Consider the following 10887-nt stretch of genomic DNA (forward strand, 5'->3'; position numbering starts at 1 on the left):
CCTTCTGTGCTTTCATATTTAATTGCATTGCAGTGCTTCATGGGCTTGGGCTCCTCAGTGAACACTGTGTGCTTGATAACTGTGCTGGGTCTGTGACTCTGATCCCTCAGGATGGTGCACTGTGTTCAGTCAATGGCTCTGTGGTCACCGGTTCCTGCCAGCTCACTCAGGGTAAGCATTTCTGCAAAGATTATATGCTTTTGATATTCTTATAATGAACGTAGGGGGGAGTCATATCTGCAATAATGAAGATTTCTCTCCCTCTTATTCACAATTATTTTGTCAGTGGGAGGCAATAACACTTCCATCCATTTGGAATGCAGTTATATGAGATCACTGCATCGCATCTGCAAATGAAATCCACTTTATGTCCCTGGCTCCCCCACGGCAGCGCTCTCAGGACATGAGTGGATTGTGAACACAGCCCTCCACAGGGCAGATGCCATTTCTCTTACTAAACATTTTGAAGGGCGAGAGGCCCCAGACAAAGCTCCAGACAAAGCCCCAGGCCCTCCATTTAATTGGCAGATGGAGTTGATAGGACCGACAGGTTTGAAGTGGGCCAGATCATTAACCTTTCAAAGGACAGAGCCAAGCCGAGCTGAAACTCCTGCACCCCTGAGCCGACCCTGCTTACCGGGGCTGGGAGCTTTCACTTTTTTCTGCTTCCTCATCCACGCTGCTTCGCTTTCCAAAGATAAAAACTGCACTCAGAGCCAGGCAGCGCAGGGCCTGGGCACGCTAGTCTCTTTATAATCATTTCAATTTATCCAATATCCCCTTCAGAAATGGCTGCATCTGAAGCCATTTTCCTGAACAAATGATAGTAATTTTCGGTCCAAAAGCAGCTGGAATCCATCACAGACTGTCTTCTCAGGTGCTTTGTCACTCGTCAGAAGTCATTAGTAGCAGGAAGATTAGTATTTGCTGTGGTGAGAGAGGGGATGGAGAATGAGGACGAGACCTCTGGAAAATCGGTGGATATGGCGAAATGAAAGGGAGTCTGATATATAAAACCTAATATCACTTCAGATCTATAGCCTTACAAGACTTCTAAATTTTCCTTGGACCATTTTCTCCGGGTAAATCATCCCTCTGGTCCGGATCCCCGACAATCTCACTGGAGATTGTCTTCCTCACGGTAAATTCATTCACTTTATCTAAGCAGTGGAGGATAATGTAGAACTTTAGAGCTATTTCTTTAGTTTTCACAAGTTTGCTGCATTCCCACAATGACGGGGACATTCCCGTGGCCCAAACATTTTTTGCTCCACACTTCTGTATACACTATAAACACTGAGCCACGCCGACAATGGTAAACTCTGTACCATTACTATCACTTTCATCCATCTAGATGATCTAGATGGATACATTTTACCTTCACCATTGTTTACGGGTTATGTTTTTAAACTTTATACAAAACATGGCCAACTTATACCTCCCCACTCCATATCTCCAGTAGGCTGCCTTCTAAATTATTAAAGGAGAATTTATTGAATCTGTGTAGTGGGCTCACAGCTATTTAATTCCAGTGCCGTCTGTTTATCTCGCACACAGGCTCAAGTTGTAGCTTTTCTCATAGCACCACTAGCTGCTGTTACCAGAACAAATAATAACATCTTTAAAAGCAAATCCCTTTAACCTACATCATCACCAACCAAGGGATAATGCACATCCTTTATAAGGTGACTTTTGCTCCTCTCAAGATTTAAAGGACCATTTTTGTCGAGGACTAGAACGCACTGTGAAACCAGCCCCTTAGATTAAATTTACGCCTCTCATTTACCCTGTTTGAGAGAATGAGAGAATAATCGTGATAATGAAAGCACAGCACAGGGAGGCTGGATGAAAAGAGAGATCATTACACGGAGCGATGCGTCCTGGAATTTAAAAATAATTATAACCACAGTCTGACTTACTGGAACTGAAACTAACACAGAGTAGTCTGTACAGCAAAGGCACAAGTCTGCTCCCCTTAATTGAATAATGGGGATGCAGTTGCTCCACTTGCTTCATTGCTCAAGTGCCTCTACTCGCTGTGTGATGCATAATTCAGTAGTTGTTGCAGTTTTATACTAAATAGAACCTTTTTTTCATGCTTTAATCTCTTTGGTTTGCTCCAGGTAGCATCATACAACTCGGAACTTTAACCAGGTTTAACCACCTGACTGAAGCTGCCCACCTCCGAGTGAGAAAGGTACAGACAGAACTTCACACTGAGATAGTGTCTTTCAGCCACAGCTGCATTGTCTGTTCTTAATTTTGCACAAGCAAGTCAGCATCACACACTTTGTTTCCATAACTACCGACTGTAACAGCCTCCTTTGGCAAACACTGCTCGGGTTTGAGCTCTGGTTCATACTCCACAAAACACAACCAGGGCAGATTTATCATCATGAAAATAATACTCACCGCCGCTCTCTGCTGCTATGGCTTGTTTTTGCCTGTTGAGCATGAAACTCTGATTAACTGGCTCACGAAAAAGCAGCAGATCAGCACATCATGAACGGTGTCACCACATTGTTGTACAGTGTTCGACCTCAGAGAGAAGGCCAGGTGCAGCGCCTTTCAAAACCAGAAGCTTTTCATCCATCTTGCAGCAGCTCCCTCCTGGCCCTCATTCACTTTTATGTGTTTTTAAAGATCCATTGTGTGAATGCACACTTGCTCCTGAAGAAAGCAAAACCAGTGTTTCTCTCCAGGAAGTTGTCTGGAAATGTTTGCTGCCAAGCCTGAGTCGGTTTGAGAAAAATGAATTAAATCATTTAAAATTGGCAATTAATGCTTAGAATGTCCATCCCTGGAAAACATGGTAATTTGAAAATGACAAGTTTAGTGCAGTTTCACATTCAATTCCTTTTCCTGTCTTGTCATACAGAGATATGGAGAAATTAATTTAAAATGCATCTAAATAATGAAAGTCTAGAGTTTTTATAAAGTGCCTATAAAAAGTATTATACTTATTTTATACCATCAAATCACAGATGTAATTAGAATTGTTTTGATATGGATCAACAGAAAAATTCCAACTTTTGCAATAGAAGCTGAAGGTTAACATTTTGGATAACTTTATCAAAAGTTGATGTTTTAAAACCTCTGTTGATGAGGTGACTATGATATGCTGATATACATGACTTCAACTACCATACTACTCTTTGTATTTTCAAATGAAGTTCTGGTCTCCTACATTTTCAGTTAGCTAAATATAAATAATTTCAGCATGTGAAAGAAAAGGACCTGGTTAGAGAATAGACAAATAATAGAATGGACATTTCTTCCTGTGCTTCATATGATTTTCTGCAGTAAAATGGATTCACACACCATTGTATAGGCACAGCTCTACTTCTGCAGCTTCCTGCTCTCCATTATTAAAAATGGCTGTTACAGCGGAGTGAAGTACATATGGCCCTGCTATGTCTGAGGAGAGTCTCTGCTGTTAATTTTTAACATCTATTACAAATGAGACACTTCCACATTGGCTCAGTCTGAATATGTGCTAGCACACCCAGACTACAGGGATGTCTGAAAAGTGGCTATTAAAAGTCAATTTCAGCAGTATCCAATTCTATGACATTCCCCTCTTGTATTGTAGAGATACTATTTTACACAGACTTTAAAAACTCCGCCAGAATGGACCAGACTGTGTTACTGCTGCACTCCTGCCAGCCAGCATGAATGACCCTTTCATTTTAGGGACATATAATAGTTTCATGCTGCTGATCCTCATTTTCTGAAAAGGCTTTGACTGTTCCAGATATGAGATTTTGATAATTCTCCAAATGTGGTTTAAGTCCTTCAGTGTCCCCTCTTATGTTCTGCGAAAAACGGTCATGAATACTGATGACATACAGACTATACTATAATTAAACCATTGTAATTGCAAATCTACCATAGGCAGCTGTCACTCATTACTGAAACATCCATCAGACTTTCATTTCACAGTGCTGTCTCATTCTGTCGTCTGCAGAGCGGGCTTCTGTCTGTCTTGAGCCTGCCCCTGACTGACGTGCCCAAGTCCACAGAGAATCTGTCTAAACTCAATGCTGCAGAGACCAGGGCGAGACTTACACAGACATGTGTGCACTCTGTGACTCGAGTACAACTGAGCTCCCTCCACCCCCCGTCTCCATAATATGCCTGCTTGTTGAGCATCGTTTATCGGCTGCGTGGTCCAAATCAAAGCCATAAATCATGGCAGCATTTCTGTGTGGAGAGGTGCGAACATGCAAAAAGCCATTCTGAACTGTTTAATGCTGAGCCAGTGGAAATCACAGCAGGCATTTCTCCTTTAATGTCTCCAAATGGCCTCTAGTTGAGTAGGTAGTAAACTGCCCAGTGTTCCATCTCCAAAATCACTGCAGTGCACCTGAAGTTCAGCTTCATGGAAAATTTCCAGCATTCTTTAAAAAAAATAAGTGCTGATTGGAAGCGAGGCAGTTTATTGTGTGATGTTAAATTTCACATCATGAGGTTTACAACTGTGCCTGTTGATCACAATTCATAACATGGTTGAAAGCTCTGTAAAATCAAGTTATATGAATTTTGAGTTGAGTTTATTTGTCACACAACAGCAGTTATCCACAAATAAGGAAACGTGTAGCCTACTGTGTACGTAGAAAGGCCTTTCACAACCGGCAGACATTGCATCTACAGATACAATTAGAAAGGAGTGGAGAGTGCATACCTCTCACCAGTCCGATCTAAAAAGTTTTTGGCTCCAAAATTAACTGGGCCAGTTACTCCTCCAGGGGTCATTCCCCACCCTGCCACAACAATTCTTGAAATCAGCCCAACAATTTTTGTGTAATCCTGCTAAAAGACAAACAACAATTAAAGAAATTATTTTTATAAATTATATTGTTTAGATCAGTTGTACAATACTGGTAATGAATGGGCTAAGAGAGAAAAACAAACCTCACCAGTTTGCACCTGGTTTGTCTGGTTCCTCTCTAAAAATGTACCAGCAGGATAAATTAAAAGACACTGTGCACTATGGCCAACTGTGGGAGCCATATGCTAATGTGACATCTTTATTCTCTGCTGCTGCCTTGGAACTGTGTGACAGGTCATTGATTTGTTAGTGTCCCAGTGTTCATTGAATCAGTGCCCAAAATCCAATTGACTCCCTGGTGATTCACCATCCACTGAAGGAGTGGTGAGTAATTTGAGACACGCCTAATATCTCTCTATGAAAGCGAACGCCTGAGGTTTTACGTCATGTGGAGCTGTCTGACCTGTTATTTCCCCTCACAGTACTGTATCCCTTAGAAAAGCAGTGCTTCCACTCAGGTAGTTCACACTGCTTCAAGTGCGATATCTGCAACCCTGACATTGTTTTAAAGATTAAACTGTGAATCCAGGTGTTTGTGTAAAGGATTAATACAAGGCTGCTATAAGAAGCTCGAAGTGGCAAGGGTGAAAGATGGAGAAGGGATGTCCGAGCGAGTCAGTGTCGAGAAGTACAGTGTCGAGAAGTACAGTCAAATATACAGAGGTGAATATGCACAGCAAACTGCAAAATTAGCTCTATTACATTTTTTCCTGAAAAATGTTAAATGCAACTCTAGTAGCAGTCAGATGAGCGCATACCCCCACCAAGGCCCAAAAATCCCCTTAAATTCAATCAATCTGCACCAAATTTGACACACTCATCAGCTCCATAAATGTGTCTGATTTGTTTATTTTTCATCCAGTTCCATGAATGATTCCCTGGGAAATCAGTCAATATCTCAAAATATCTCAACAATGTTAAATAATTCCTGGATCCACCCCCTGATCCAGGTCTGTACTAAAAGCAGGTTTTCACAGGCCGCACCCTTCCAACAACGAGTAAATTGAATTAAAACGGAAGCTGGGAATATCCGGTCAGCTGTGGGAGTGACACAAGATCAGGGACCGGACCTGAAGCAGATTTAGGGGCCGCTCCATAGCATCAGAAGGAACCTTCATATTATCAGCTACATCAGCTACACCACAAAGTTTATGACTAGAGAGTTTTGACAGAGAGAGGCTAACTGCATTGACTCAAAATGAGAGTCAATGCAGTTAGACCACTTCAAATGTTATTTATCTAAGTTTAAATCTATATGTTTATTATATCCAGCTGCATTGATGTCAGCTGAATGCAAAATTTCTCACCTGGCCTTGCTACAAGTCCCAATTCTGTTTCTTATTATTATTCGAAATTCCAAGTACATTAACATTGTTAAATGGAGGGTTTTGCTCCTCAGTTATGATGTGTTTAATCTAGAAATACAAACTTTAGTGGTTGCATGTTAGAGAAAGGTAATGTAGCTGGGTCACTGAGTGTGGCATTTATAAATATGCTGGTTTGCAGATAATGTCAATGGACACTTCCCCTTTGACTTTATAGAAGGTTTAAGGTGAAAACCATTTTGGGGAAACATTAAATTATTCTCATATTCTGAGCTTTTAGTTTGGCAACTTTTATGCTGAAAACTCCCGGCAAGGGCAAGAACTGACCTTTTGTCTATAATGGCAGGGTCCTATGCTTGTGTATTGTGTATTCATGACTGTCCATAAGACCCGCTGGACCCAAGGCAAGTTGGGACACTAAGAGCTTCCAGAGCTAGAGTGGACCAGCTGGTATTTGTTCCATGCTGCTTTTAATGGTCTCCTTGGCTCCGAGAGTCCCTCATCTGAAATCCCTCACAGTATCTTCCATCTCTGGCCAGAAAGCCAGTGAAAACTCCACAATTTGCCTTCTTCGGCCGCCAACAGGCTGCTGTTTGGTTCTGTTCTGTTTGGTACTTACATATCTTAAAACTGCTTTTTTTTAACACTGCTTAACGTCCATCACTCGAGGAACTCTTGGGACAGCTACCACCTCCTGCCACAATTCATAGTGCAGCCAGACAGCTTAAAGTGACAAAGAAGTTCGATATCCTAAGTTATATATGTCTCTTTTTCTCAGTCGTCATTCTCTCAAATATTTTCGCTAGACTTCCGGAAATGTTGGAAAGTATAGTACTCATGTGTTTTAACAGGTATGAAACACTGTACGAATTCTTCGTGTTTACATGGTACGATGACTAGGGCGAAGATGGAAGAGGAGCTCAGCCAACAGGCGGTAGCTCAGCAGCAGGTCCAAGAATGTCTGAACAGACGTAACCAGGACATGAAAAGACTTCCAGAGGAAAGCAGTAGGGTTCAACATCAACAGAGAGCAGAACAGAGGAAAAAGGGGGCAAGGATGGAAGAATCTGGTAATGGGTAAGTTAGAGGGAGACAAACTGTGCTTCCTGTGGTGACGTTAATGAACCTCAGTTATTCCACAACAAGAACACTGTAAACCTCTATGTGATTGATGTAGGCAACGGAAAAACGGTAGAAAGAAAATCTGGTCAGCATCTTACGGTAGGAATATTTGCTGTTAACTTCTCGTATGCATGCACATGATGGCTGATTTGCATATATCCTTTGTCTGTTTGGTTTGTGGGTTGTGCACGTCCTCAGAAATTACCCGGACAAGTACTCAAGATGCCACATAAAGGTTGGGGCAGTAGCGAGTCCTTGACAGGTCATTGTGCATGTCATCAGGGACACGTCATCATTGACAATAACGAAGGAGAGTTTTGATTGTTAATTGTTAATCTCCTCGAGTGTCACCAATCCAGGTGACAAGTGCCAGGAAAATTGTTCTGATTCAAAGATTATAGAGCAGAGGGTTTAAAAACTACAGTCTAAGTTCTGTGGCGTGACGTCTACTGGAATCCTCCAGTAATATGCATAGTAAGCAAGTATGTGAACAATAGATTTCACGACGCAAGCGGTTGCCTATGGATATGTGTGGTTATCACAGGCCTTTGGCTGACAAGTGTAGAACATCCTTTCTACTGATCCTCAGGATCTGCAAAAATCCCTTAAAGCATCACTAGGACCTGAACTGTGTCCCTCTTGTAGTGGTCAGTTTACTGCCAGAAATGATTTGAAGAGTATATTTGATTTTTGCTCCCCTTCCAGAGTGCAGAGTGTTGTATGTAAATCCCCAAATCAACATGCACAGATTCTATTTAATTTCACAGCTAGTAGAGTGGCTCTGATCCCATGCAGCCAGTTGGACTGTTTGCTTTTCAAATCTAATGGATGGCTTCTGTGAAGGAGGGGGTTGGGGGCTGTTGCGGTCTAGTATTTTGCTGGCAAACTGTTTGAAGTCTCCAGTGTCACTTCACAGTAAATAATTAAAACTGCTTCTGAAAACAAAGAGTCTGGCAGCATGTGCAGGCATATAACCACAACTGTATTGTGCACATGCCTCCTCTTATTAGGATGTAGTTTTTATTTCCTGAATACGAAATGTATTATTTCCTTCTTGTCTCGTCACTGTGTGTGTTTCAGTCTGATAAGCTGGATACAGGCACGGCAAAGCCCAAAGTGCCAAGAACCTTTGTTACATCCACCTCAACAGAGAATCTCACAACTACAGTATGATTTCACATTTTTTGTATTGTTACTAATAGCCCTTTAATAAACTCCTACAATAAAATATAGCTTTTAATTCGTTCTAGAAATAAATGATGCTGCAACACAGTTTGCATATAGTGAGACTTTATTCTACAGTTTGTCTTCAAGACCCTATATAAGTTGTGGTGTTATTTGTTTTTGTCTTTGTAATAAACAGAATAATTGTCAATACCTAGAACAGCTCCTCCAGCCAGGCTCAATACACGTTTATGTGAGGCATGAAATACTTTTTTCCCTTTGATTGTTTGTTTTGTTTATTATGCACTCATTTAAACCTATTATGTGCATGCACATGAAAATATATATAATTGAATACATAAACAAACTCGTGTTTTTAAAGGGAGCTGTGTGAATAAGTTATTTTAGCGACTTAGCAGTGACCTAAATTAGTATATAGTATAATTCCATTCCAACAGGATTTTTTAAATTATGCTTTCTACTCATTGTGTCTCATCCTACTACACAATGTAAACTAGGCCATACCTGGAAAATATCCTGTCCATCACACTTGTTTTGAGTTGGATGGAGACACACTTCAGAGTGGGGTAAGCACCAGGGATGGCCATGACCAGGAGAGGGAGGTTTGTCATAAATCAAGGCCAGTGCTGATGTCTGAGAGACCGTGGAGAGAAGCTCAGACTGGGGCTGGAGCTTCAACTTGTAAGGGAGAGGAGTTTTGGTCAGGGGATGCCAGCCTCCAGCAGACAAGTGTCCTGGGCCCGGGTGATGGATGTGCCACAAAGCCAGAGGGGAATGCTAATGAGACCAAGGTGTTGTGGCTGACTGCTACAAGGCGAGACCCGGTTCTAGTGGGAGCTCATTAGGCAGCATGTCCCACCTGCAGAGCAGCACAGGAAGCAGCTCCATGTCTGTCCTACCCCAGACCAGCACTCAATCTCCAATCGACAAAAAGCCTCTTAACACTCAGGCGCCCTGCCATCCACATGAGCAAAAAGTCTTCGAGGGCCAGTTTCGCTGTGGAGAGATGGATGAATCTGGACATTGGGCAGGGATCTCGGGAGTGTGTGCAACTGAGACTGCAGCAGCCACAACACTAAGCTCAGGACTGGGCTTCGTGGATGGTCCAAGATGCAGGGCGGCTCCTTTGGAGCTCTCATGCAGTATTGCAGCAGGTCAGGGAAGAGGGCCTTCCGCACTTCAGCCTGCCATGTTGTCTCTCTGGCTAGGGACAGTGATGTTGTGTCTGTGGTGAAGGGACAGCCAGGTATTTTCAATGGTGAAAGGGAGCTTTGTCTTCTCTTTGTTCAAGCATAGTCTCATTCCTTCCACAGATGGATGGCTACCACGTATACCGCACATTCAGATGGAGATAACACAACAATTTGAGACTGATGAGGCAGCTGAGGTTATTAACCCTGACACCTCACACAACTACCAGTCCTGACACCAGCACAAACCATTAGCAAAACAGAAGAATTTCCAGATGATGCACCGCTTATCCCAGACGATATCCGACAAAGAATGAGAGCATTGGGAATCTGCCTCAAGACATGGCTGATACAAACCATGGAGATAAACGGATCACAGAGCTGCTGTGAGTGAAACATATGAGTCAGCTGGAGGTTACCTCTGCATCTGAATACGAAGAGAACTTCAGGTCTGTGCCGAACAAAACGGATTTCCAAATGTTCAGTCAAAAGTTGACTGAATTTCGTGATACCCTTTCGAATCTGCGAACACTTCCTCTGCTAGACATGATGAATGTTTTACATTCTTTAATTTCCACACCAGTGATCACCTGCCAGAAGATTGTAGCTCTCTTTTGGCCCATTGTGGCTAAACGAGCCAACCTTAGCCCTGTCCTGATCCTGGCAGAAACTGGCTTCTATACACTGACTACAGATTCTGGGCCCCTGGTTTTGTTCCACCATGTCCCCGTGTTTGAGCTGAAGCAGGTACACATAGGCTTACCAGGCCAGAGTCTGCGTTTAATGGGCTCTACAGAAGAGAGCATCTTTGGGGTCTAAACTCGCAGCCAAAAGCTGACCAGAGAGCTATGCTGGGCCATACTTTGTGTCATCTGCCTTGGGGACAGCGGGGTCTCACAGCACTGTTCCACAGAGACTTGATGAGGATGACTCTGGACTGGCAGACTTGTGTACCTGACCTGCTGATGGAGGCTGGAGTTTGCTGCTCTTGTTTACCTTCTTCATTTCAACATGGGTCAAGATATGGTCCCTCTAGTAGAAATACAGTGTACGGGTGTGCATCAGCCCCAGTCCCCGGCCTGAATCCCTTGCCCAGCTTTTACTGACTGATATCCACCTTGGTCTGGTACAAGAAGATGCTGTCTTTCACCCGACACCAAGCTCTGTCACCGTGCAGCACTGCCGTCCCCTATTCCAACACCTAACTCTTCGTCAGCACTCTGATGTGCGCTGC

This window comes from Platichthys flesus, chromosome 12 (genome assembly GCF_949316205.1).
Source record: "Platichthys flesus chromosome 12, fPlaFle2.1, whole genome shotgun sequence".
Classification (NCBI taxonomy): Eukaryota; Metazoa; Chordata; class Actinopteri; order Pleuronectiformes; family Pleuronectidae; genus Platichthys; species Platichthys flesus.